The sequence below is a fragment of the Pristiophorus japonicus genome, chromosome 20 (assembly GCF_044704955.1).
Source record: "Pristiophorus japonicus isolate sPriJap1 chromosome 20, sPriJap1.hap1, whole genome shotgun sequence".
Taxonomy (NCBI): Eukaryota; Metazoa; Chordata; class Chondrichthyes; family Pristiophoridae; genus Pristiophorus; species Pristiophorus japonicus.
Genome location: NC_091996.1, coordinates 77,055,907 through 77,078,512, shown reverse-complemented (window position 1 = coordinate 77,078,512; position 22,606 = coordinate 77,055,907). Strand labels below are relative to the sequence as shown.

The following is a 22,606-nucleotide window of genomic DNA, read 5'->3' as shown; positions in this document are numbered from 1 at the left end:
CGGCAGAGGACACTAAACATCCCAACAGTTGATAATCAGGGAGCTATTGACGGGGGGACTTAAAACAGTCACTATCACTAGAGATAAAGTACTAATCAAACTAATGGGACTAAAGGTGGACAAGTCCCCTGGACCTGATGACATGCATCCCAGGGTCTTAAAAGAAGTGGCTGCAGAGATAGTGGATGCATTGGTTGTAATCTACCAAAATTTCCTTAATTCTGGAGAGGTCCCAGCGGACTGGAAGATCGCAAATGTTACACTCCTATTGAAGAAAGGAGGGAGACAGCGAGCAGGAAATTATAGACTAGTTAGCCTACCATCTGTCATTGAGAAAATACTGGAGACCATCATCAAGGAAGTAGTCGCAGGACATTTAGAAAATCGTATTGCAGTTAAGCAGAGTCAGCTTGGTTTTATCTCAGATCGTGACCATCTTTAAAAAAGGGGACAAGTGCGACTGCGGCAATTACAGGGGAATCTCCCTGCTATCAGCCACTGGGAAAGTTGTCGCAAGAGTCCTCCTCAACCGTCTTCTCCCTGTGGACGAGGCGCTCCTCCCGGAGTCACAGTGCGGATTTCGTCCACTACGGACATGATCTTTGCAGCGCGACAGTTGCAGAAAAAATACAGGGAACAGCGCCAGCCCTTATACATGGCCTTTATCGACCTGACAAAGGCCTTTGACACTGTCAACCGTGAGGGTCTATGGAGCGCCCTCCTCCGTTTCAGCTGTCCCCAAAAATTTGTCAATATCCTTCGCCTGCTCCACGACGACATGCAGGCCGTGATCCTTACCAACGGATGCATTACAGCCCGAATCCACGTCTGGACTGGGGTCAAACAGGACTGCATCATCGCTCCAATCCTCTTAATCTTCCTCGCTGCCATGCTCCACCTCACAGTCAACAAGCTCCCCACTGGAGTGGAATTAAACTACAGAACCAGTGGGAAGCTGATTAACAGTAAAAGGGAATATTATTTGAATGGGGAGAAATTACAACATGCTGCGGTGCAGAGGGACCTGGGGGTCCTTGTGCATGAATCCCAAAAAGTTAGTTTGCAGGTGCAGCAGGTAATCAGGAAGGCAAATGGAATGTTGGCCTTCATTGTGAAAGGGATGGAGTACAAAAGCAGGGAGGTCTTGCTGCAACTGTATAAGGTATTGGTAAGGCCGCACCTGGAGTACTGCGTGCAGTTTTGGTCACCTTACTTAAGGAAGGATATACTAGCTTTGGAAGGGGTACAGAGACGATTCACTAGGCTGATTCGAGAAATGAGGGGGTTACCTTATGATGATAGATTGAGTAGACTGGGTCTTTACTCCTTGGAGTTCAGAAGGATGAGGGTGATCTTATAGAAACATTTAAAATCATGAAAGGGATAGACAAGATAGAGGCAGAGAGGTTGTTTCCACTGATCAGGGAGACTAGAACTAGGGGGCACAGCCTCAAAATACGGAGGAGCCAATTTAAAACCGAGTTGAGAAAGAATTTCTTCTCCCAGAGGGTTGTGAATCTGTGGAATTCTCTGCCCAAGGAAGCAGTTGAGGCTGGCTCATTGAATGTTTTCAAGTCAAAGATAGATAGATTTTTAAGCAATAAGGGAATTAAGGGTTACGGGGAGCAGGCGGGTAAGTGGAGCTGAGTCCACGGCCAGATCAGCCATGATCTTATTGAATGGCGGAGCAGGCTCGAGGGGCTAGATGGCCTACTCCTGTTCCTAATTCTTATGTTCTTATGTTCTTAACCTTCGCCGCTTCCAGGCCAGGTCCAAGATCACCCCAACCTCTGTCGTTGAGCTACAGTACGCGGACGACGCCTGCGTCTGCGCACATTCTGAGACTGAACTCCAGGATATAGTCGATGTATTTACTGAGGCATATGAAAGCATGGGCCTTACACTAAACATCCGTAAGACAAAGCTCCTCCACCAGCCTGTCCTCGCCGCACAGCACTGCCCCCCCAGTCATCAAGATCCACGGCGCGGCCCTCGACAACATGGACCATTTCCCATACCTCGGGAGCCTCTTATCAACAAAAGCAGACATGGCTGAGGAGATTCAACACCATCTCCAGTGCGCCAGTGCAGCCTTCAGCCGCCTGAGGAAAAGAGTGTTCGAAGACCAGGCCCTCAAATCTACCACCAAGCTCATGGTCTACAGGGCTATAGTAATACCTGCCCTCCTGTATGGCTGAGGCATGGACCACGTACAGTAGACACCTCAAGTCATTGGAGATATATCACCAACAATGTCTCCGCAAGATTTTACAAATCTCCTGGGAGGACAGACGCACAAACATTAGCGTTCTCATCCAGGCCAACATCCCCAGCATTGAAGCACTGACCACACTCGATCAGCTTCGCTGGGCAGGCCACATAGTTCGCATGCCAGACACGAGACTCCCAAAGCAAGCGATCTACTCAGAACTCCTTCATGGCAAATGAGCCAAAGGCGGGCAGCGGAAACGTTACAAGGACACCCTCAAAGCCTCCCTGAACAAGTGCGACATCCCCACCGACACCTGGGAGTCCCTGGCCAAAGACCGCCCGAAATGGAGAAAGTGCATCTGGGAGGGCACTGAGCACTTCAAGTCTCGACGCCGAGAGTGTGCAGAAATCAAGCGCAGGCAGCGGAAAGAGCGTGCGGGAAACCAGTGCCACCCACCCCTTTCCTCAACGACTATCTGTCCCACCTGTGATGGAGTCTGTGGCTCTCGTATTGGACTGTTCAGCCGCCAAAGAACTCACTTCAGGAGTGGAAGCAAGTCTTTCTCGATTCCGAGGGACTGCCTATGATGATGATGGTGGTTTTATGAAAGGGAAATCATGTTTGACAAATTTGCTCGAGTTGTTTGAGGATGTAACGAGCAGAGTGGCTAAAGGAGATCCAGTTGATGTTGTATATTTCGATTTCCTGAAAGCATTCGATAAGGTGCCACACAAAAGATTACTGCACAAGCTAAAAGTTCACGGGGTTGGGGGTAATATATTAGCGTGGATAGAGGATTGACTAACTAACAGAGAACAGATAGTCGGGATAAATGGGCCATTTTCAGGTTGGCAAACTGTAACTAGTGGAGTGCCGCAGGGATCAGTGCTGGGGCCTCAACTATTTACAATTGATATTAATGACTTGGGTGAAGGAACCGAGTGTAATGTAGCCAAATTTGCTGATGGTACAAAGATAGGTGGGAAAGCAAGTTGTTAGGAGGATGCAAAGCATTTACAAAGGGATATAGATAGGCTCAGTGAGTGGGCAAAAATCTGGCAGATGGACAACAATGTGGTAAAATGTCAGGTTATCCCCTTTGGTAGTTAAAATAAAAAAGCTAATTATTATTAAAATGGGGATGATTTACAAAAAATGCTGTAGGTACAAAGGGATCTGGGGGTTCTTGTACATGAAACTCAAAAAGTTAGCATGCAGGTACAGCAAGTCATCAGGAAGGCAAATGGAATGCTGGCCTTTATTGCAAGGGGGATGGAGTATAAAAGTAGGGAAGTCCTGCTACAATTGTACAGTGTGTTAGTGAGACCACACCTGGAGTGCAGAGTTTTGGTCTGGACTTGTCTCCATTCCCTTGCCGAGAGGATTGCTCCACCAGACGGGAGGGACAACATTTGGGGACACGGATTCCCCACCAATTCCCATTCCCCTTCTTTCTGGTGGATAATGGAGGGGTCACTGTGTGTAATGTGCAAGTCAGTAAGAATTGTCAGCAAGCTTTCTAATTGGAGATTTTATTCAGTGGAAACTTTCACACACTATTGTAGATTTTGTACCAAAGATCAGTTTAGAATTAAAGTGAAAGTTCATAATTTTATTGCAAACTAAATTTCTGCTGAGTGTTCCTGAATTAAGGGGAAGATAACAAACAGCGTTTCTTAAATGGACACTGCAGCCCCAAGAACAGAATCAGCAATATATCCAGAATATTAATGTCTCGCCCAGTTATCAGATTATTAACATCAGCAGAAACAAACCCCAACTGTCAGAATGAACATGGTTCAGTCAGGATGTGATTAACAGCAGCAATAACAGCAGATTCCAACCCCTGCAGTCACTTGTGAACTCGCTGGTGTCTCAGCAGTTGGGATGACTGAGTGAATACCTTCACACACTCTGAGCAAGTGAACGGTCTCTCCCCGGTGTGAACTCGCTGGTGAGTTACAAGGTGGGATGACCAAGTGAATCGCTTCCCACACTCAGGGCAGGTGAACAGTCTCTCCCCGTGTGAACTCGCTAGTGAGTTACAAGGTGGGATGACCGAGTGAATCCCTTCCCACACACGGAGCAGGTGAACGGCCTCTCCCCAGTGTGACTGCATCGATGAATTTCCAGTTCAGACGGTGATCTGAATACCTTCCCTCAGTCCCCACATTTCAATGATTTCTCCATGGTGCGGGTATTCTTGTGACTCTCCAGGTTGGACGATTAGTTGAAGCCTCGCCCACACACAGAACACGTTTACAGTTTCTCCTCGCTGTGAATGGTGTGATGTTTTTTCAGGCTGTGTAACTGGTTAAAGCTCTTTCCACAGACAGTGCACTGGAACATTCACTCGGGAGTGTGCGCCTCGGTACCTTTCCAGTCACACTGATATTTGAAATCTTTTCCCACAGACAGAACAGACAAACATTTCTCCTTCCACATTCAAAGGCCGATGATATTCAGGTCCTGATGAAACGACTGACTCCGTCAGATTTTGACGTGATGTTTGGTTTGTGTTTCCTGTCTGAAAATCTCCCCTTCTAATACGCTGTAAAAGGGGAAAACAAAACTCAAGTATAAGACAGAAATTCAGAATAGACACATCTAGTTTCCATGGAACATTCTTTCTTCTCTCGCTTTTTAATCCCTGTCTCACACATTGTCCCTCCTGCTGTGCTGAAATCCAAATCAACACACATTTCTAAACTGTTTCTCCTCCATTCCCAGTTTTCACCACCAATTCTGGCTGGGTTCAGCTCCGCACTCACTGGTTCCCCTGCCTCTGCTCTCCTGATGGTGCTGACTCTGTCTGAGTTCAGTTCTACACTCACTGGTTCCCCTCCCTCTCCTCCCCTGATGGTGCTGACTCTGGCGGGTGTCATTTCTACACTCACTGGTTCCCCTCCGTCCCTCCCCTCTGTCCCTCCCCTGAAGGTGCTGTCTCTGGCTGGCTTCAGTTCTACACTCACTGGTTCCCCTCTCCTCCCCTGAATGTTTTTTTCTCTCTGTTAAGTTAGTACTTAGTCTTTAAATAAAGGTTAATTAAATCAGCTGATTGCTGAGTAGTTGCTGGGTGTGTTATTCTAAGGTTTAGAGTTTAGTTCTATTTGATAGTTGCAAGTGTAACTAGAGGGTTGGCAGGACAGCTCAGTCCCATGGATTGCACATCCTGGGGCATGTGGGAAATCCTGGATGCTTCGTGCGGTCGGGATGACCAAGTGTGCAGGAGGTCTCTCCAGCTGCACCAACTCGAGCTCCGCGTTTTGGAGCTTGAGCAGCGGCTGGAGTCACTGCGGTGTATCCGTGAGACTGAGAGCAACATGGTTAGCACATTTCTAGAGGCGGTCACCCCGCAGCTTAAGAGTGTGCAGGCAGAAAGGGATTGGGTATCCACCAGACAGAAGAGGAGGACTATGCAGGTAGTGCAGGACTGCCCTGAGCCCATCTCGCTCTCCAACCGGTACTCTGTTCTGAGTACTGGTGAGGGTTGATGGTGGCTCTGGGGGGGAAGAAGAATGGAAGAGCTATAGTGGTAGGGGATACAATAGTCAGGGGAGCAGACAGACGTTTCTGCGGCCGCAGACGTGACTCCAGGATGGTATGTTGCCTCCCTGGTGCCAGGGTCAAGGATGTCACTGAGCGGCTGCAGGGCATTCTCGGGGGAACAGCCAGAGGTCGTGGTCCATATCGGGACCAATGACATAGGTAGGAAGAGGGATGAGGTCCTGCAGGCAGAGTTTAGGGAGCTAGGAGAGAGATTAAAAAGCAGGACCTCAAAGGTAGTAATCTCCAGATTACTCCCGGTGCCATGAGCTGGTGAGTACAGAAACAGGAGGATAGAGCAGATGAATGCGTGGCTGGAGAGATGGTGCAGGCGGGAGGGCTTTAGTTTCCTGAGGCATTGGGACCGCTTCTGGGGGAGGTGGGACCTGTACAAGCCGGACGGGTTGCACCTCAACAGAGCCGGAACCAATATCCTTGTGGGGGGGGTTTGCTAGTGCTGTCGGGGAGAGTTTAAACTAGCTTGGCAGGGGGATGGGAACCTGAAAATAGGTTCAGTTGGGAGGGGATAAAGCTGGAATTAGAAAGCAAAATTAAAGAAAGTGAGTTTGAAGGAGAAAGGAAACAAGCAGGAAAAAAGGGTAAAAAAACAAATTCAAAGGCACTTTGTCTAAATGCACGTAGATGAGTTGACGGCACAAATAAATACAAATGGGTATGATCTGATAGCCATTACAGAGACGTGGTTGCAAGGTGACCAGGACTGGGAATTAAATATTCAGGGGTATTTGACAATCCGGAAGGACAGACAGAAAGGAAAAGGAGGTGGGGTAGCTCTATTGATAAAGGATGGATCACCAATAATGAGAAACTATATTGGCTCATATGATCAGGATGCTGAAATAGTTTGGGTGGAAAAAAGGAATAATAAGGGGAAATAGTCACGGGTGGGCGTAGTCTAACAGTAGCAACTCTGTTGGTCGGAGTATAAACCAGGAAATAGTGGGGGCTTGTAAAAATGGAACAGCAATAATCATGGGTGATTTTGATCTCCATATTGATTGGAAAAATCAAATTGGTCAGGGTAGCCTTGAGGAGGAGTTCATAGAGTGCGTAAGGGATGGGTTCCTTGAGCAGTATGTAATGGAACCAACCAGCGGGCAGGCTATATTTGATCTGGTCCTGTGTAATGAGACAGGATTAATAAACAATTTCCTATAAAGGATCCCCTTGGAATGAGTGATCATAGCACGGATGAATTTCAAATTCAGATGGAGGATGAGAAAGTTGGATCTCAAACCAGCGTACTAAGCTTAAATAAAGGAGACTACAAAGGTATGAGGGCAGAGTTGGCGAAAGTGGACTGGGAAAATAGATTAAAGTGTAGGACGGTTGATGAACAATGGCGTACATTTAAGGAGATATTTCACAACTCTCAAGAAAAATATATTCCAGTGAGGAGAAAAGAGTGTAAAAGAAAAGATAGCCATCCATAACTAACTAAAGAAATAAAGGACGGAATGCAATTAAAAACAAGGGCATACAAAGTGGCCAAAACTAGTGGGAGGACAGAAGATTGGGAAGCTTTTAAAAGCCAACAAAGAATGACTAAAAAAATGATTAAGAAAGAGAAGATAGACTATGAAAGTAAACTAGCACAAAATATAAAAACAGATAGCAAGAGTTTCTACAGGTATGTAAAAAGGAAAAGAGTGGCTAAAGTAAATGTTGGTCCCTTAGAGGATGAGACTGGGGAATTAGTAATGGGGAACATGGAGATGGTAGAAACTCTGAACAAATATTTAGTGTCAGTCTTTCCAGTAGAGGACACAAACAATATCCCAACAGTGGATAATCAAGGGGCTATCGAGGGGGGAGGAACTTAACACAATCACAATCACTAAGGAGGTGGTACTCAGTAAGATAATTGGACTAAAGGCAGATAAATCCCCTGGACCTGATGGCTTGCATCCTAGGATCTTAAGAGAAGTAGCAGCAGGGATAGTGGATGATGCATTGGTTGTAATTTACCAAAATTGCCTAGATTTTGGGGAGCTCCCAGCAGATTGGAAAACTGCAAAGGTAATGCCCCTATTTAAAAAAGGAGGCAGACAAAAAGCAGGAACCTATAGACCAGTTAGCCTAACATCTGTGGTTGGGAAAATGTTGGAGTCCATTATTAAAAAAGCAGTAGCAGGACATTTGGAAAAGCATAATTTGGTCAGGCAGAGTCAGCATGGATTTATGAAGGGGAAGTCATGTTTGACAAATTTGCTGGAATTCTTTGAGGATGTAACGAACTGGGTGGATAAAGGGGAACCAGTGGATGTGGTGTATTTGGACTTCCAGAAAGCATTTGACAAGGTAGTGCCACATAAAAGGTTACCGCACAAGATAAAATATGGGGTTGGGGGTAATATATTAGCATGGATAGAGGATTGACTAACTAACAGAAAACAGAGTCGGGATAAATGTTTCATTCTCAGGTTGGTAATTAGTAACTAGTGGGGTGCCGCAGGGATCAGTGCTGGGACCCCAACTATTTATAATCTATAATTTACAATTTACAATTTGGAAGAAAGGATCGAATGTAATATAGCCATGTTTGTTGACGATACAAAGATGGGAGGAAAAGCAATGTGAGGAGAACACCAAAAATCTGCAAAAGAACATAGGCTAAGTGAGTGGGCAAAAATTTGGGAGGTTGAGTAAAATGTTGGAAAGTGTGAGGTCATGCACTTTGGCAGAAAAAAAATCAAAGAGCAAGTTATTATTTAAATGGAGAAAAATTGCAAAGTGCTGCAGTACAGCGGGATCTGGGGGTACTTGTGCTTGAAACACAAAAGGTTAATTATTCAGGTACAGCTAGTGATCAGGAAAGCCAATGGTATCTTGGCCTTTATTGCAAAGGGGATGGAGTATAAAAGCAGGGAAATCTTGCCACAGTTATACAGGGGATTAGTGAGGCCACACCTGGAATACTGCGTGCAGTTTTGGTTTCCATATTTACAAAAGGATATACTTGCTTTGGAGGCTGTTCAGACAAGGTTTACTGGTTTGATTCCGGAGATGAGGGGGTTGACTTATGAGGAAAGGTTGAGGACGTTGGGCCTCTACTCATTGGAATTCAGAAGAATGAGAGGTGATCTTATCGAAACGTATAAGATTTTAAGGGGGCTTGACAAGGTGGATGCAGAGAGGATGTTTCCACTTATAGGGGAGACTAGAACTAGGGGGCATAATCTTAGAATAAGGGGCCGCCCATTTAAAACTGAGATGAGGAGGAATTATGTCTCTCGGAGCATTGTAAATCTGTGGAATTCGCTGCCTCAGAGAGCTGTGGAAGCTGGGTCATTGAATAAATTTAAGACAGAGATAGACAGTTTCTGAACCAATAAGGGGATATGGGGAGTGGGCAGGGAAGTGGACCTGAGTCCATGATCGGATCAGCCAATAACGTATTAAATGGCAGAGCAGGCTCAAGGGGCCATATGGCCTACTCCTGCTCCTATTTCTTATGTTCTTATGTTCCCCTCTCTCTCCTCCCCTTCAGTGCTGATTCTAGCTGGTTTCAGTTCCACTCACTGGTTCCCCTCTCTCTCCACCCCCCCCCCCCCCCCCTGATGTTAGTGTAGAAGAGAAACCAGCCAGAGTCAGCACATTCAGGGGAGGAGAACCAGTGAGTATAGAAGAGAAACCAGCCAGAGTCAGCACCTTCATGGGAGGAGAACCAGTGAGTGTGGAATTGAACCCAGCCAGAGTCAGCACCTTCAGGGGAGGGAGAGGGAGGGGAACCAGTGATTGTAGAACTAAACACAGCCAGAGTCAGCACCATCAGGGGCGCAGAGGGAGGGGAACCAATGAGTGTGGAACTGAACCCAGCCACAGTCAGCAACTTCAGGCGAGGAGAGGGAGGGGACCCCAGCCAGAGTCAGCACCTTCATGGGAGGGAAATGGAGGGGAACCATTGAGTGTGGAACTGAACCAAGCCAGAGTCAGCACCTTTAGGGGAGGAGGGGGAGTGGAACCAGTGAGTGTAGAACTGAACCCAGCCAGAGTCAGCACATAGAAACACAGAAAATAGGAGCAGGATTAGTCCATTCGGCCCTTCGAGTCTGCACCGCCATTCAATATGATCATGGCTGCTCCTCTATCTCAACACCATAATCCCGCTTTTTCCCCATACTCCTTGATGCCTTTTATTTCTAGAAATCTATCTATCTCCCTCTTAAGTATATTCAGTGACTTGGCCTCCACAGCCTTCTGTTGTAGAGAATTTCACAGGTTCACCACCCTCTGAGTGAAAAGATTTCTCCTCATCTCGGTCCTAAATTTCCTACCCCGTATCCTGAGGATCTGACCCCTTGTTCTAGACTTCCCAGCCCCGGGGAAACATCCTCCCCGCATCCAGTCTATCCAACCCAGTCAGAATTTTATACGTTTCAATGAGATCCCCTCTCATTCTTTTAAACTCTAGTGAATACAGGCCTAGTCGACCCAATCTCTCCTCATACGACAGCCCTGCCCTCCCATGCTCTCCCTCTATGGCAAGTACATCCTTTCTTAGGTAAGGAGACCAAAACTGCAATAATACTCCCCAGGTGCAGTCTCACCAAGGCCCTGTATAACTGTAGTAAGAGATCTTTGCTCCTGTACTCAAATCCTCTTGCAGTGAAGGCCAACATACCATTTGCCTTCCGAACTGCTTGCTACATCTGCATGTTTGCTTTCAATGACTGGTGTACAAGGACACCCAGGTCCCTCTGTACATCGACACTTCCCCAGCCATCACCATTTAAATAATACTTTGTCCTTATGTTTTTCCTCCCAAAGTGGATAATTTATCTATGTTATACTGCATCTGCCATGTGTTTGCCCATTCACTCAACCTATCTAAATTGCCTTGCAGTGTCTTTGCATCCTCCACACAACTCATAATTCCACTTTGTTTTGTGTCGTCAACAAACTTGGAAATATTACATCTGATTCCCTCATCCAAATCATTTATATATATTGTGAATAGCTGGGGCTCAAGCACTGATCCCTGTGGTACCCCACTAATCACTGCCCGCCACCCCGAAAAAGACCCGTTTATTCCTACTCTCTGTTTCCTGTCAGTTAACCAATTTTCAATCCATGCCAATACATTACCCCCAATCCTATGTGCTTTAATTTTGCACACTGACCTCTTATGTGGGACTTCATCAAAGGCCTTCTGAAAATCCAAATACACTACATCCACTGGTTCTCCCTTATCTATTCTATCAGTTACATCCTCAAAGAACTCCAGTAGGTTGCCAAACATGATTTTCCTTTCATAAATCCATGTTGACTTTGTTTAATCCCGTTGATATTATCTAAGTGTGCTGTTATCACATCCATTATAATAGACTCCAGCATTTTTCCGACTACTGATGACAGGCTATCCGGTTTGTAGTTCCCCGTTTTCTCTCTCCCTTTTTTAAATTGTGTGGTTACATTTGCCATCCTCCAATCTGCAGGAACTGTTTCATAATCTATAGAATTTTGTAAGATGATAACCAATGCATCTATTATTTCCATGGCTACCTCTTTTAGTACTCTGGGATGCAGATCATCAGGCCCATGGGATTTATCTGCCTTCAGTCCCATTAGTTTCTCCAGCACTATTTTCTTACTAATAATCATTTCCTTTAATTCCTCTTGCTCACTGGACCCTTGGTTCCCTAGCATTTCTGGGATGTTATTTGTATCCTCTTCCATGAAGACAGAACCAAAGTATTTATTTAATTGTTCTGCCATTTTCTTGTTCCCCATTACAAATTCTCCCATTTCTGTCTGTAAAGGCCCTACATTTTTCTTTACTAATGTTTTTCTTTTTACATTCTTGTAGAAACTTTTGCAGTCGCTTTTTACGTTCCTTGCAAGTTTACTCTCATGCTCTATTTTTCCCCTCTTAATCAATCTCTTGGTCCTTTTTTGCTGAATTCTAAACTGCTCCCAATCCTCAGGCTTGCTACTTCTTCTGGTAACTTTGTATAACTCCTCTTTGGATCTAATACTATCCTTCATTTATTTATTTAGCGATGGTTGGGCCACTTTTCCTTTTGTGTTTTTACGCCAGAAAGGAAAGTATAACTGTTGCAATTCATGCATTCGTTCCTTAAATATTAGCCATTGCCTATTCACCGTCATGCCTTTTAATGAATCTTCCCAATCTATCATAGCCAATTCATTCCTCATACCTTCATAGTTTCCTTTGTTTAGATTTAGGATCCTAGTTTCGGATTGGACGACTTCACTTTCCATCTTAAGAAAGAATTCAATCATGTTATGGTCACTCTTCCCTAAAGGATCCTGCACAACAAGACTGTTAATTAACCCCTTCTCATTACACAATACCCAATCTAGGATAGCCTGTTCCCTGGTAGGCTCCTCAATATACTGATCTAAAAAATCATCTCTCGGAGCATCTTCAGGGGAGGTGAGGGAAAGGAACCAGTGAGTGTAGCAGCCAGAGTCAGCACCTTCAGGCGAGGGGATGGAGGGGAACCAGTGAGTATAGAACTGAACCTAGCCAGAGTCAGCACTTTCAGAGGAGCAGAGGGAGGATAATCAGTGAGTGTGGAATTGAACCCAGCCAGAGTCAGCATCTTAAAGGGAGGAGAGAGATGGAAGGGAGGGGTACCAGTGATTGTAGAACTGATTCCAGCCAGAGTCTACACTTTTTTAGGGGAGGAGAGGGAGGGGAACCAGTGAGTGTAGAACTAAACCCAGATAGAGTCAGTGTCTTCAGGGGTGGAGAGATAGGGCAGCCAGTGAGTGTGGAACTGAACCGAGCCAAAGTCAGCACCTTTAGGAGAGGGGACAGAGGTTAGGGAGCAGAACCAGTGATAGTAGAACAGAACCCAGTCAGAGTCAGCACCATCAGGGTAGGGAGAGGGAAGGGAAAAGGTGAGTGTGGAACTGAACCCAGCCAGAGTCAGCAACTTCAGGGGAGGAGAGAGATGGGAGGGATGGGAACCAGTGATTGTAGAACAGAACCCAGGCAGAGTCAGCACCTTCAGGGGAGGAGATGGAGGGGAACTAGTGAGTGTAGAACTGAACCCAGCCAGAGTCAGCACCTTCAGGGGAGGAGATGGAGGGGAACCAGTGAGTGTAGTACTGAACCGAGCCAGAGTCAGCACCTTCAGGGGAGGAGAGGGAGGGCAACCAGAGAGTCTATATCTGAACCCAGGCAGAGTAAGCAAGACTAGGGAGGAGAGGGAGTGGAACCAATGAGTGTAAAATTGAAGACAGCCAGAGTCAGCACCTTAAGAGGAGGGGCAGATGGGAGGGAGGGAACCAGTGAGTGTAGAACTGAACCCAGCCAGAGTCAGCACCTTCAAGGGAGGAGAGGGAGGGGAACCAGTGAGCGTAGAACGGAAGCCAGCCAGAATTGGTGATGAAAACTGGGAGTGGAGGAGAAGCAGTCTGGAGACATGCGATGGGTTTGGATTTCAGCACAGCAGGAGGGACAATGTGTGGGACAGGGATCTACAGCTTTGGAAGAACAAGAGAGGAAAGAATGTTCCATGGAAACTAGATGTGTCTATTCTGAATTTCTGTCTTGTACTGACAGTGATGAGTTTTGTTATCTCCTTTTACAGTGTATTAGAAGGGGAGATTTTCAGACAGGAAACACAAACCAAACATCACGTCAAGATCTGACGGAGTCGATCGATTCATCAGGACCTGAATATCATCGGCCTTTGAAAGTGGAAGGAGAAATGTTTGTGCTGCCTGTGGGAAAAGATTTCAAATATCAGTGTGACTGGAAAAGCACTGAGACACACACACACCCGAGTGAGTGTTCCAGTGCACTGCCTGTGGAAAGAGCTTTAACCAGTTACACAGCCTGAAAAAACATCGCACCATTCACAGCAGGGAGAAACTGTAAACGTGTTGTGTGTGTGGGCGAGGCTCCAACTGATCGTCCAACCTGGAGAGACACAAGGATACCCGCACCCTGGTGAAACCGTGGAAATGTGGTGATTGTGGAAAGGTATTCAGATCACCGTCTGCGCTGGAAATTCATCGACGCAGTCACACCGGGGAGAGGCCGTTCACCTGCCCTGTGTGTGGGAAGGGATACACTCAGTCATCCCAACTTGAAACTCACAAGCGAGTTCACACTGGGGAGAGACCGTTCACCTGCCCCGAGTGTGGGCAGCGATTCACTCAGTCATCCCACCTGCTGAAACACCAGCGAGTTCACACTGGGGAGAGGCCGTTCACCTGCTCACAGTGTGGGAAGCGATTCGCTCAATTATCCACCCTGCAGTCACACCAGCGAGTTCACACTGGGGAGAAGCCGTTCACCTGCTCTGAGTGTGGGAAGGGATTCACTTGTTCATCCGACCTGCTGAAACACCAGCGAGTTCACACTGGTGAGAGGCCGTTCATCTGCTCACAGTGTGGGAAGGGATTCACTTGTTCATCCAAGCTGCTGAAACACCAGCGAGTTCACACTGGAGAGAGACCATTCACCTGCTCTGAGTGTGGAAAGCGATTCACTGGGTCATCCGACCTGCTGAGACACCAGCGAGTTCACACTGGGGAGAGGCCATTCACCTGCTCTGAGTGTGGGAAGGGATTCACTTGTTCATCCCAGCTGCTGACACACCAGCGAGTTCACACTGGGGAGAGGTCGTTCACCTGCTCTGAGTGTGGGAAGGGATTCACTCAGTCATTCAGCTTGCTGAGACACCAGCGAGTTCACACTGGGGAGAGGCTGTTCACCTGCTCTGAGTGTGGGAAGCGATTCACTTGGTCATCTGACCTGCTGAGACACCAGCGAGTTCACACCGGGGAGAGGCCGTTCACCTGCTCCGAGTGTGGGAAGAGATTCACTCAGTCATCCCACCTGCTGAGACACCAGCGAGTTCACAAGTGACTGCAGGGTTTGGAATCTGCTGTTATTGCTGCTGTTAATCACATCCTGACTGAACCATGTTCATTCTGACAGTTGGGGTTTGTTTCTGCTGATGTTAATAACCCTATAACTGGGCTGATGTTTAATATTCTGGATATATTGCTGATCGTGTTCTCGGGGCTGCAGTGTCCATTTAAGAAACGCTGTATGTTATCTTTCCCCTTAATTCAGCAACTCTCAACAGAAATTTAGTTTTCAAAAAAATTATGAACTTTTACGTTAATCCTAAATTGATCTTTGTTACAAATCTACAATAGTGTGTGAAAGTTGCCACTGAATAAAATCTCCAATTAGAAAGAGCTTGCTGACAATTCTTACTGACTTGCACATTGCACACAGTGACCCCTCCATTATCCACCAGAAAGAAGGGGAATGGGAATTGGTGGGGAATCAGTGTCCCCAAATGTTGCCCCTCCTGTCTGGTGTAGCAAACCCCTCGGCACGGGAATGGAGAAAAGGCAACACCAAAACTGTGCGCAGTACTCCAGGTGTGGTCTTACCAACACCCTGTACAGTTGTAGCAGGACTTACCTACTTTTATACTCCATCCCCCTTGCAATAAAGGCCAGCATTCCATTTGCCTTCCTGATTACTTGCTGTACCTGCATAAGGAGCGGTGTACGGCCCAGGGTGCCGCATGGAGGCCCCGACCCGCGAGAAACCATCAGCGGCAGGTCGGGGCCATAAAAGGAGCGGCGTGCGACCCAGGGAGCAGCGTGGAGGCATTCCACTACAAGGTCCAGCGCGAGCTGGTGCAGGAGGGTGACGGCAGCGAAGAGTGATGTCAGCAAGGTCCAAGTCGGTGATTGGAGCGTGGGCAGATGCAGCAGGAGCGGCGAGAGACTGTGAAGGTATGTGATCGGGCGCAGGGGAGGCGTGAGTTCAGGGCCTGTGACCTGGGGCAGCATGGGCTAGCCCACACTGCGATATGTGTGCACACTGGGTCCATGCAGCAGAGCAGGTCTCCAGTCGTCTTGGGTAATCCTTGCCACTGGACCAAGACCTAGCTCTGTCAAGCCCGTGTGGTGGCTGGTGTGCACACGTTAAAAAAATCCACGCACAGACATCTTCCACCCTCCAGGATGTAGTTCGGGTTCTTTATTCGAAACACCTGTGAACTCGGCCTTTTTTTTGGCGTGGAAGCAAGTCATCCTCGTTTCGAGGGACTGCCATGATGATGATGATGATATTCACATCCCGACTGAACCATGTTCATTCTGACAGTTGGGTTTTGTTTCTGCTGATGTTAATATCCCTATAACTGGGCTGGACTTTAATATTCTGGATATGTTGCTGATGGTGTTCTTGGGGCTGCAATGTCCATTTAAGAAATGCTGTGTGTTATCTTTCCTCTTAATTCAGTAACTTGCAACAGAAATTAGTTTGCAATAAAATTAAGAACTTTTACTTTAATCCTAATTGATTTTTGGTACAAAATCTACAATATTGTGTGAACCTTTCCACTGAATAAAATCTCCAATTAGAAAGTTTGCTGATAATTCTTACTGACTTGCACATTACACACAGTGGCCCCTCCATTAACCACCAGAAAGAAGGGGAATGGGAATTGGTGGGGAATCAGTGTCCCCAAATGTTGCCCCTCCGGTCTGGTGTAGCAATCCCCTCGGCACGGGAATGGAGACAAGTCCAGACTAAAACTGCGTAGTACTCCAGGTGTGGTCTTACCAACACCCTGTACAGTTGTAGCAGGATTTACCTACTTTTATACTCCATCCCCGTTGCAATAAAGGCCAGCATTCAATTTGCCTTCCTGATTACTTGCTGTACCTGTATGCTAACTTTTTGAGTTTCATGTACAAGAACCCCCAGATCCATCTGTACTACAGCATTTTGTAATCGTCCCCATTTAAATAATAATTTACTTTTTTATTTTTCCTACCAAAGGAGATAACCTGACATTTCACCAGATTATAGTCATCTGCCAGATTTTTGCCCACTCACTGAGCCTATCTATATCCCTTTGTAAATTCTTTGCATCCTCTTCACAACTTGCTTTCCCTATCTTTGTATCATCAGCAAATTTGGCTACATTACACTCGGTTCCTTCATCTAAGTCATTAATATCAATTGTAAATAGTTGAGGCCCCAGCACTGATCCCTGTGGCACCCCACTAGTTACAGTTTGACAACCTAAAAATGATCCATTTATCCTGACTCTCTGTTTTCTGTTAGTTTGCCAATCCTTTATCCATGCTGATATATTACCCCCAACCCAGTGAACTCTTAGCTTGTGAAGTAACCTTTTATGTGGCACCATATGGAATGCTTTCTGTTTATCCAAATATACAACATCAGCTGGCTCTCCTTTATCCACTCTGCTTGTTACATCCAAAAACACCTCCAGCAAATGTGTCAAACATGATTTCCCTTTCATAAAACCATGCTGACTCTGCGTGACTGCAATATGATTTTATAAATGTCCTGCTACTACTTCCTTAATGATGGACTCCAGTATTTTCCCAATGACAGATGGCAGGCTAACTGGTCTATAGTTTCCTGCTCTCTATCTCCCTCCTTTCTTAAATCAGGGTGTGACATGTGCGGTTTTCCAATCCGCTGGGACCTCTCCAGAATTTAGGGAATTTTGGAAGATTACAACTGATGCATCCAATATTTCTGCAGCCACTTCTTTTAAGACCCTAGGATGCATGTCATGTCCAGTGGACTTGTTCACCATTAATCCCATTAGTTTGATTAGTACTTTATCTCTAGTATAGTGACTGTTTCCCCCACCCCCACACCCCGCAAAGCTCCTTGATTATCAACGATCGGGATGTTTTTAGTGTCCTCTACTGTAAAGACCGACACAAAATATTTGTTCAAAGTCTCTGCCAATTCTGTTTTTCCCATTATTAATTCTCCAGTCTCATCTTCGAAGGGACCAATGTTTACTTCTGCTACTCATTTCCTTTTTATATACCTGTAGAAGCTCTTACTGTCTGTTTTTATATTTCTTGCTAGTTTGCTCTCAACTGCTATCTTTTCTGTCTTTATCATTTTTTAGTCGTCCTTTGCTGGTTTCTAAAAATTTCCCAATCCTCTGGCCTTCCACTGTCCTTTGCAACATTGTATGCCTTTTTCAATTTGATACCATCCTTTACTTCCTTGGTTAGCCAGGGATGGTTCATCCTTCTCTTCGCATCTTTATTTCTCACTTGAATAAATCTTTGCTGAGAGTTATGAACTATCTCCTTAAATGTTTGCCACTGCGTTTCTACAGTCTTACCATTTAACATATTTTCCCAGTGCACTTGTTGTCAGTGACAAGGGTTGGTTTATATCACATGGGAGGAGCTTGGTGTCAGTGACTGTGGGGTTGGTTCAACCTTCATTGACCTGACAAAGGCCTTTGCTACTGTCAACGGTGAGGGATTATGGAGTGTACTCTACAAATTTGTCTGTCCATATGCCCGACACGAGACTCCCAAAGCAAGCGCTCTGCTCGGAGCTTTGACACAACAGGGACAAAGGGTGGGCGGGGCTTCAGGGTGTTTGTTAATTTGATTGGACCACATGTTTGTGCCCAGGTCAGTGGCCCCTGAAAGGGAGCCTTGTTGTGCTGATTGTTGTCTGGTGACCCTGGGCCAGCCCGGGCTCACCCTATTGGGCCAGCCCGGCAGAGAAAATCAGTAGCTCATTCATTTTATTCTCACTGTGTGCACAACAGGTGCAGAACTGAACCAAACCATGTAAGCTGAAAATGCATCGTCACAGTCACACTGGGGAGAGGCTGTTCACCTGCTCTGAGTGTGGGAAGGGATTCACTCGGTCATCCGACATGCTGAGGCAGCAGAGAGTTCACAAGTGACTGCAGGGTTTGGATTCTACTGTAATTGCTGCTGTTAATTGCATCCTGACTGAATCATGTTCATTCTGTCAGTTGGGGTTTGTTCTGCTGATGTTAATAACCCTATAACTGGGCTGGAGTTTAATATTTTGATATTTTAAATAACAGAGTGTGTCGATATTTGATGTCTCCAAGATAAGAGAAGACTAATTTATGTCCTGTTAACAACTGCTCCAATTTGGGCCTTTTGTCCTTTCTCACTCTAGATTATTTCAGTTCTCATATCTTCGGTTACTCTCAGGGACAAGTCCCAGTTCCCCTTACCTTCCAGAGTCCTTGCCTTAGTATCGAGAGAAGGTGTCGGTAACACGCCCGGGATCACCAAACACAAAACCCAGTCTGTTAATCACTTTCAGATACTGGACTTAACGTGTGCCCCACAGCATCTCTCTCACCTTCGATGTGTGAATGGAGCATCACGCCTGCAAACCTGGTTTCAATTTAAATTTAATCCACTCAGCAAATATATTTTTAACAATACGTACATGTAAACTGATCACATCAAATAATTGGCAAAGATTTAGAGTGACCAAGAAGACTAAGTAAACACATCACGGGCCAATAACCCAGCTCTATATTCACAGGAGAAAGTCTGTTATCTAACTCCTCGAATGTCAGTTGGTGAGATGAGACTGAATCACTTTTCATGCACAACAGCATCCATTCCCACTGACCCCACATTTCCAGTGTTGAGTTAGGTGGGATCACCAGTCTCACAGGCTGAACGATTGGTTGAAGGTGTATCCACACCCACAACATGTGTCCTGTTTCTCCCCGCTGTGATTGGTGTTTTTACAAAGGCTGATGATAAGTTGATCCTGATCAATCCGGGAATCTGGCAAATCTTGACACAATGATCAGTTTGAGTTTCCCAGCTGCAGATCCTCCCCTTCTAATACCCTGCAAATAAATGCTGGTTACAAACGTTGTTACTTTATGTACAAGATAGAAATTCAGAACAGACAATTCTAGATTCTATCGAACATTCTGTCCCCTCCGAAGCTGTAAATTCCTTATTCTAGACACTCTCCCTCCATCCTCACTGTCTAAATTCAACATTCCTTTCAGCGTCTGAGATTTATTATCTCCAGAAAGTGCTGAATCTGTCTGGGTGCAATTCCACAGACATTCGTTAACCCCGAGTGCCTCACAGTCAGTCGACTCAGTGAGTGCCAGCAGGATTTCCACTGTGGTAGGCATCAGAGCCTCAAATCCTGTCCTAAAATGACATCCACACACTTTCCAGTTGAGGCCCCTGGATCGGTATGAAGAGCAGGGGCACTGGCTGATTTTTACTCTTATTTAGCCCAGTGGTACTGAGAACAATTATAACCCCTGAACTGCAGCTTGGCTGAGATCAGCTCACAGCCCAGATCAAGGATCGAACTTGGGACCTTCCCAGTCAGTACTGCAATGTTCTAAAATTTGGGGGGTTGGGGGAGGGTTAGAACAGAATATTTTGAAAACATTTGACTCCACCTTTAACCGCAACCTCTGTCACACTGCACAATTCGGAACTCTTTCCAAATTATACAAGCAAGTTAAATGGATCATCAAAAACAGTGAGACATTTTAGAAAGGCTCAAGTCACTGAAATAGACAGCTTTACAATCACTGCACAGTACAGAAGGGAGCGACTGTTAATGGGAACTCTATTAGTGAAGTTCTCCGATGCCCCAAGATAAACTGGACTGTCCCTTTAACTATAAATATGCAGAGAAAGGGGAGTCCCTGTCCCTTTAAATATCTGCCCCATTCCCCCAGGCAGTGGGAGGAGGAACAGCGCACGGTCTCTTTATATCCTGACCCAGCAAGCACAGCCGGATGGGCTGAAGAACATAAAATGTGGATCACATCAGGTTCAGCAGAACAACTGAAAAGAGCAAACAAAGTATTTGCTTTATATATATTGTATATATAGAGCAGTGTGTGTAAACAAAACACATAATGTATGCTAGTCAATTCCACAGACAAATTATTATATTCACCAATTATAACCAGCATTTTATTTCCATTTTCGTTACAATGTAATTGCAGAATGTTTAATATCATAACCATTTATTGATAATCCATTGTCTTGTGTGCTCTTGTTTAGAAAGTGATGTCACACTGACCATTCCGTTACCAAGGTGACCATGTCTGTCCGCAGTATTCAGTGGGAAAGGAGATTAAATCACACCGAGGATAATGAGCAGCCAGCCACGGGTCTCTGTGCTTTATTATCCAGTGATCACCTCACCATCATACAGAAGCTCATGATATTTACTTCCAGTGTGGATCAATGGTGTAAGTGATGGTAAAAATGAAATTGTTGGGTGAAAGAGGAGTTGAGGTGAGGAGTTGGAGAGTAGGGGTGAAGGAGGTGTATGTAGAGGGAGTTGGAGAGTAGGGGTGAAGGAGGTGTATGTAGAAGGAGTTGGAGAGTAGGGGTGAAGGAGGTGTATGTAGTGGGAGTTGGAGAGCAGGGGTGAAGGAGGTGTATGTAGAGGGAGTTGGAGAGTAGGGATGAAGGAGGTGTATGTAGAAAGGGAGTTGGAGAGTCGGGGTGAAGGAGGTGGATGTAGAGAGGGAGTTGGAGAATGCAGAGAGGGAGTTGGAGAGAAGTGGTGAAGGAGTTGTATGTAGAGGCAGTTGGAGAGTAGGGGTGACGTATGTAGAGAGGGAGTTGGAGAGTAGGCGTGAAGGAGGTGTATGTAGAGGGAGTGACAGAGTAGGGGTGAAGAAGGTGTATGTAGAGAGAGAGTTGGAGAGTAGGTCTGAAGGAGGTGTATGTAGAGGGAGTTGGAGAGTAGGGGTGAAGGAGGTGTATGGAAAGGGAGTTGGAGAGAAGGGGTGAAGGAGGTGTATGCAGAGGGAGTTGGAGAGTAGTGGTGAAGGAGGTGTATGTAGAGGGAGTGACAGAGTAGGGGTGAAGGTGGTGTTTGTAGAGGGAGTTGGAGAGTAGGGGTGAAGGAGGTTTAAGTAGAGAGGGAGTTGGGGAGTAGGGGTGAAGGAAGTGTATGTACAGGGAGTTGGAGAGTCGGGGTGAAGGAGGTGTATGTGGAGGGAGTTGGAGAGCAGGGGTGCAGGAGGTTTATGTTGAGACGGAGATGGAGAGTACGGGTGAAGGTGGTGTATGCAGAGAGGGAGTTGGAGAGTAGGGGTGAAGGAGGTGTATGTTGAGGGAGTTGGAAAGTAGGGGTGAAGGAGGTGTATGTAGAGGGAGCTGGAGAGTAGGGGTGAAGGAGGTTTATGTAGAGGGATTTGGAAAGTAGGGGTGAAGGAGGTGTATGTAGAGGGAGCTGGAGAGTAGGGGTGAAGGAGGTGTATGTCGAGGGAGTTGGAGAGTAGGGGTGAAGGAGGTGTATCTAGAGTGAGTTGGAGAGTAGGAGTGAAGGAGGTTTATGTAGAGAGGGAGTTGGAGAGTAGGGGTGAAGGAGATATATGTAGAGAGGGCGTTGGGGAGTAGGGGTGAAGGAGGTGCATGTAGAGGGAGTTGGACAGTAGGAGTGAAGGAGGTGTATGTCGAGAGGGAATTGGGGAGTAGGGATGAAGATGGTGTATGTAGAGGGAGTTGGCGAGTCGGGGTGAAGGAGATGTCTGTAGAGCGAATTGGAGAGTAGGGGTGAAGGCGGTGTATGTAGAGGGAGTTGGAGAGTAGGCGTGAAGGAGGTGTATGTAGAGGCAGTTGGAGAGTAGGGGTGAACGAGGTGTATGCAGAGAGCGAGTTGGAGAGTAGGGGTGAGGGAGGTGTATGTCGAGGGAGATGGAGAGTAGGGGTGAATGAGGTGTATGTGGAGGGAGTTGGAGAGTAGGTGTGAAGGAGGTGTATGTAGAGAGAGATTTGGAGAGTAGGGGTGAAGGAAGTTTATGTCGAGAGGGAGTTGGGAGTAGGGGTGAAGGAGGTGTATGTTGCGAGGGAGCTGGAGTGTAGGGGTGAAGGAGGTGTGTGTAGACGGAGCTGGAGAGTAGGGCTGAAGGAGGTGTATGTGGCGGGAATTGGAGAGTAGTTGTGAAGGAGGTGTATGTAGAGGGAGTTGGAGAGTAGGTGTGAAGGAGGTGTATGTGGAGTGATTTGGAGAGTAGGGGT

At 46.3% G+C, this 22,606-nt stretch overlaps 1 long non-coding RNA gene across 2 annotated transcripts in view; it reads left to right on the top strand.

The window, feature by feature from the left end:
* Window positions 1-22,606, top strand: part of LOC139232628 (uncharacterized) — a 156,485-nt gene that overhangs the window by 53,952 nt on the left and 79,927 nt on the right. For both annotated transcript variants that reach the window (XR_011588059.1, XR_011588060.1), the window contains one exon: window positions 20,633-20,823. This is a non-coding gene — a long non-coding RNA (uncharacterized lncRNA). The remainder of the gene's footprint in view (window positions 1-20,632; window positions 20,824-22,606) is intronic.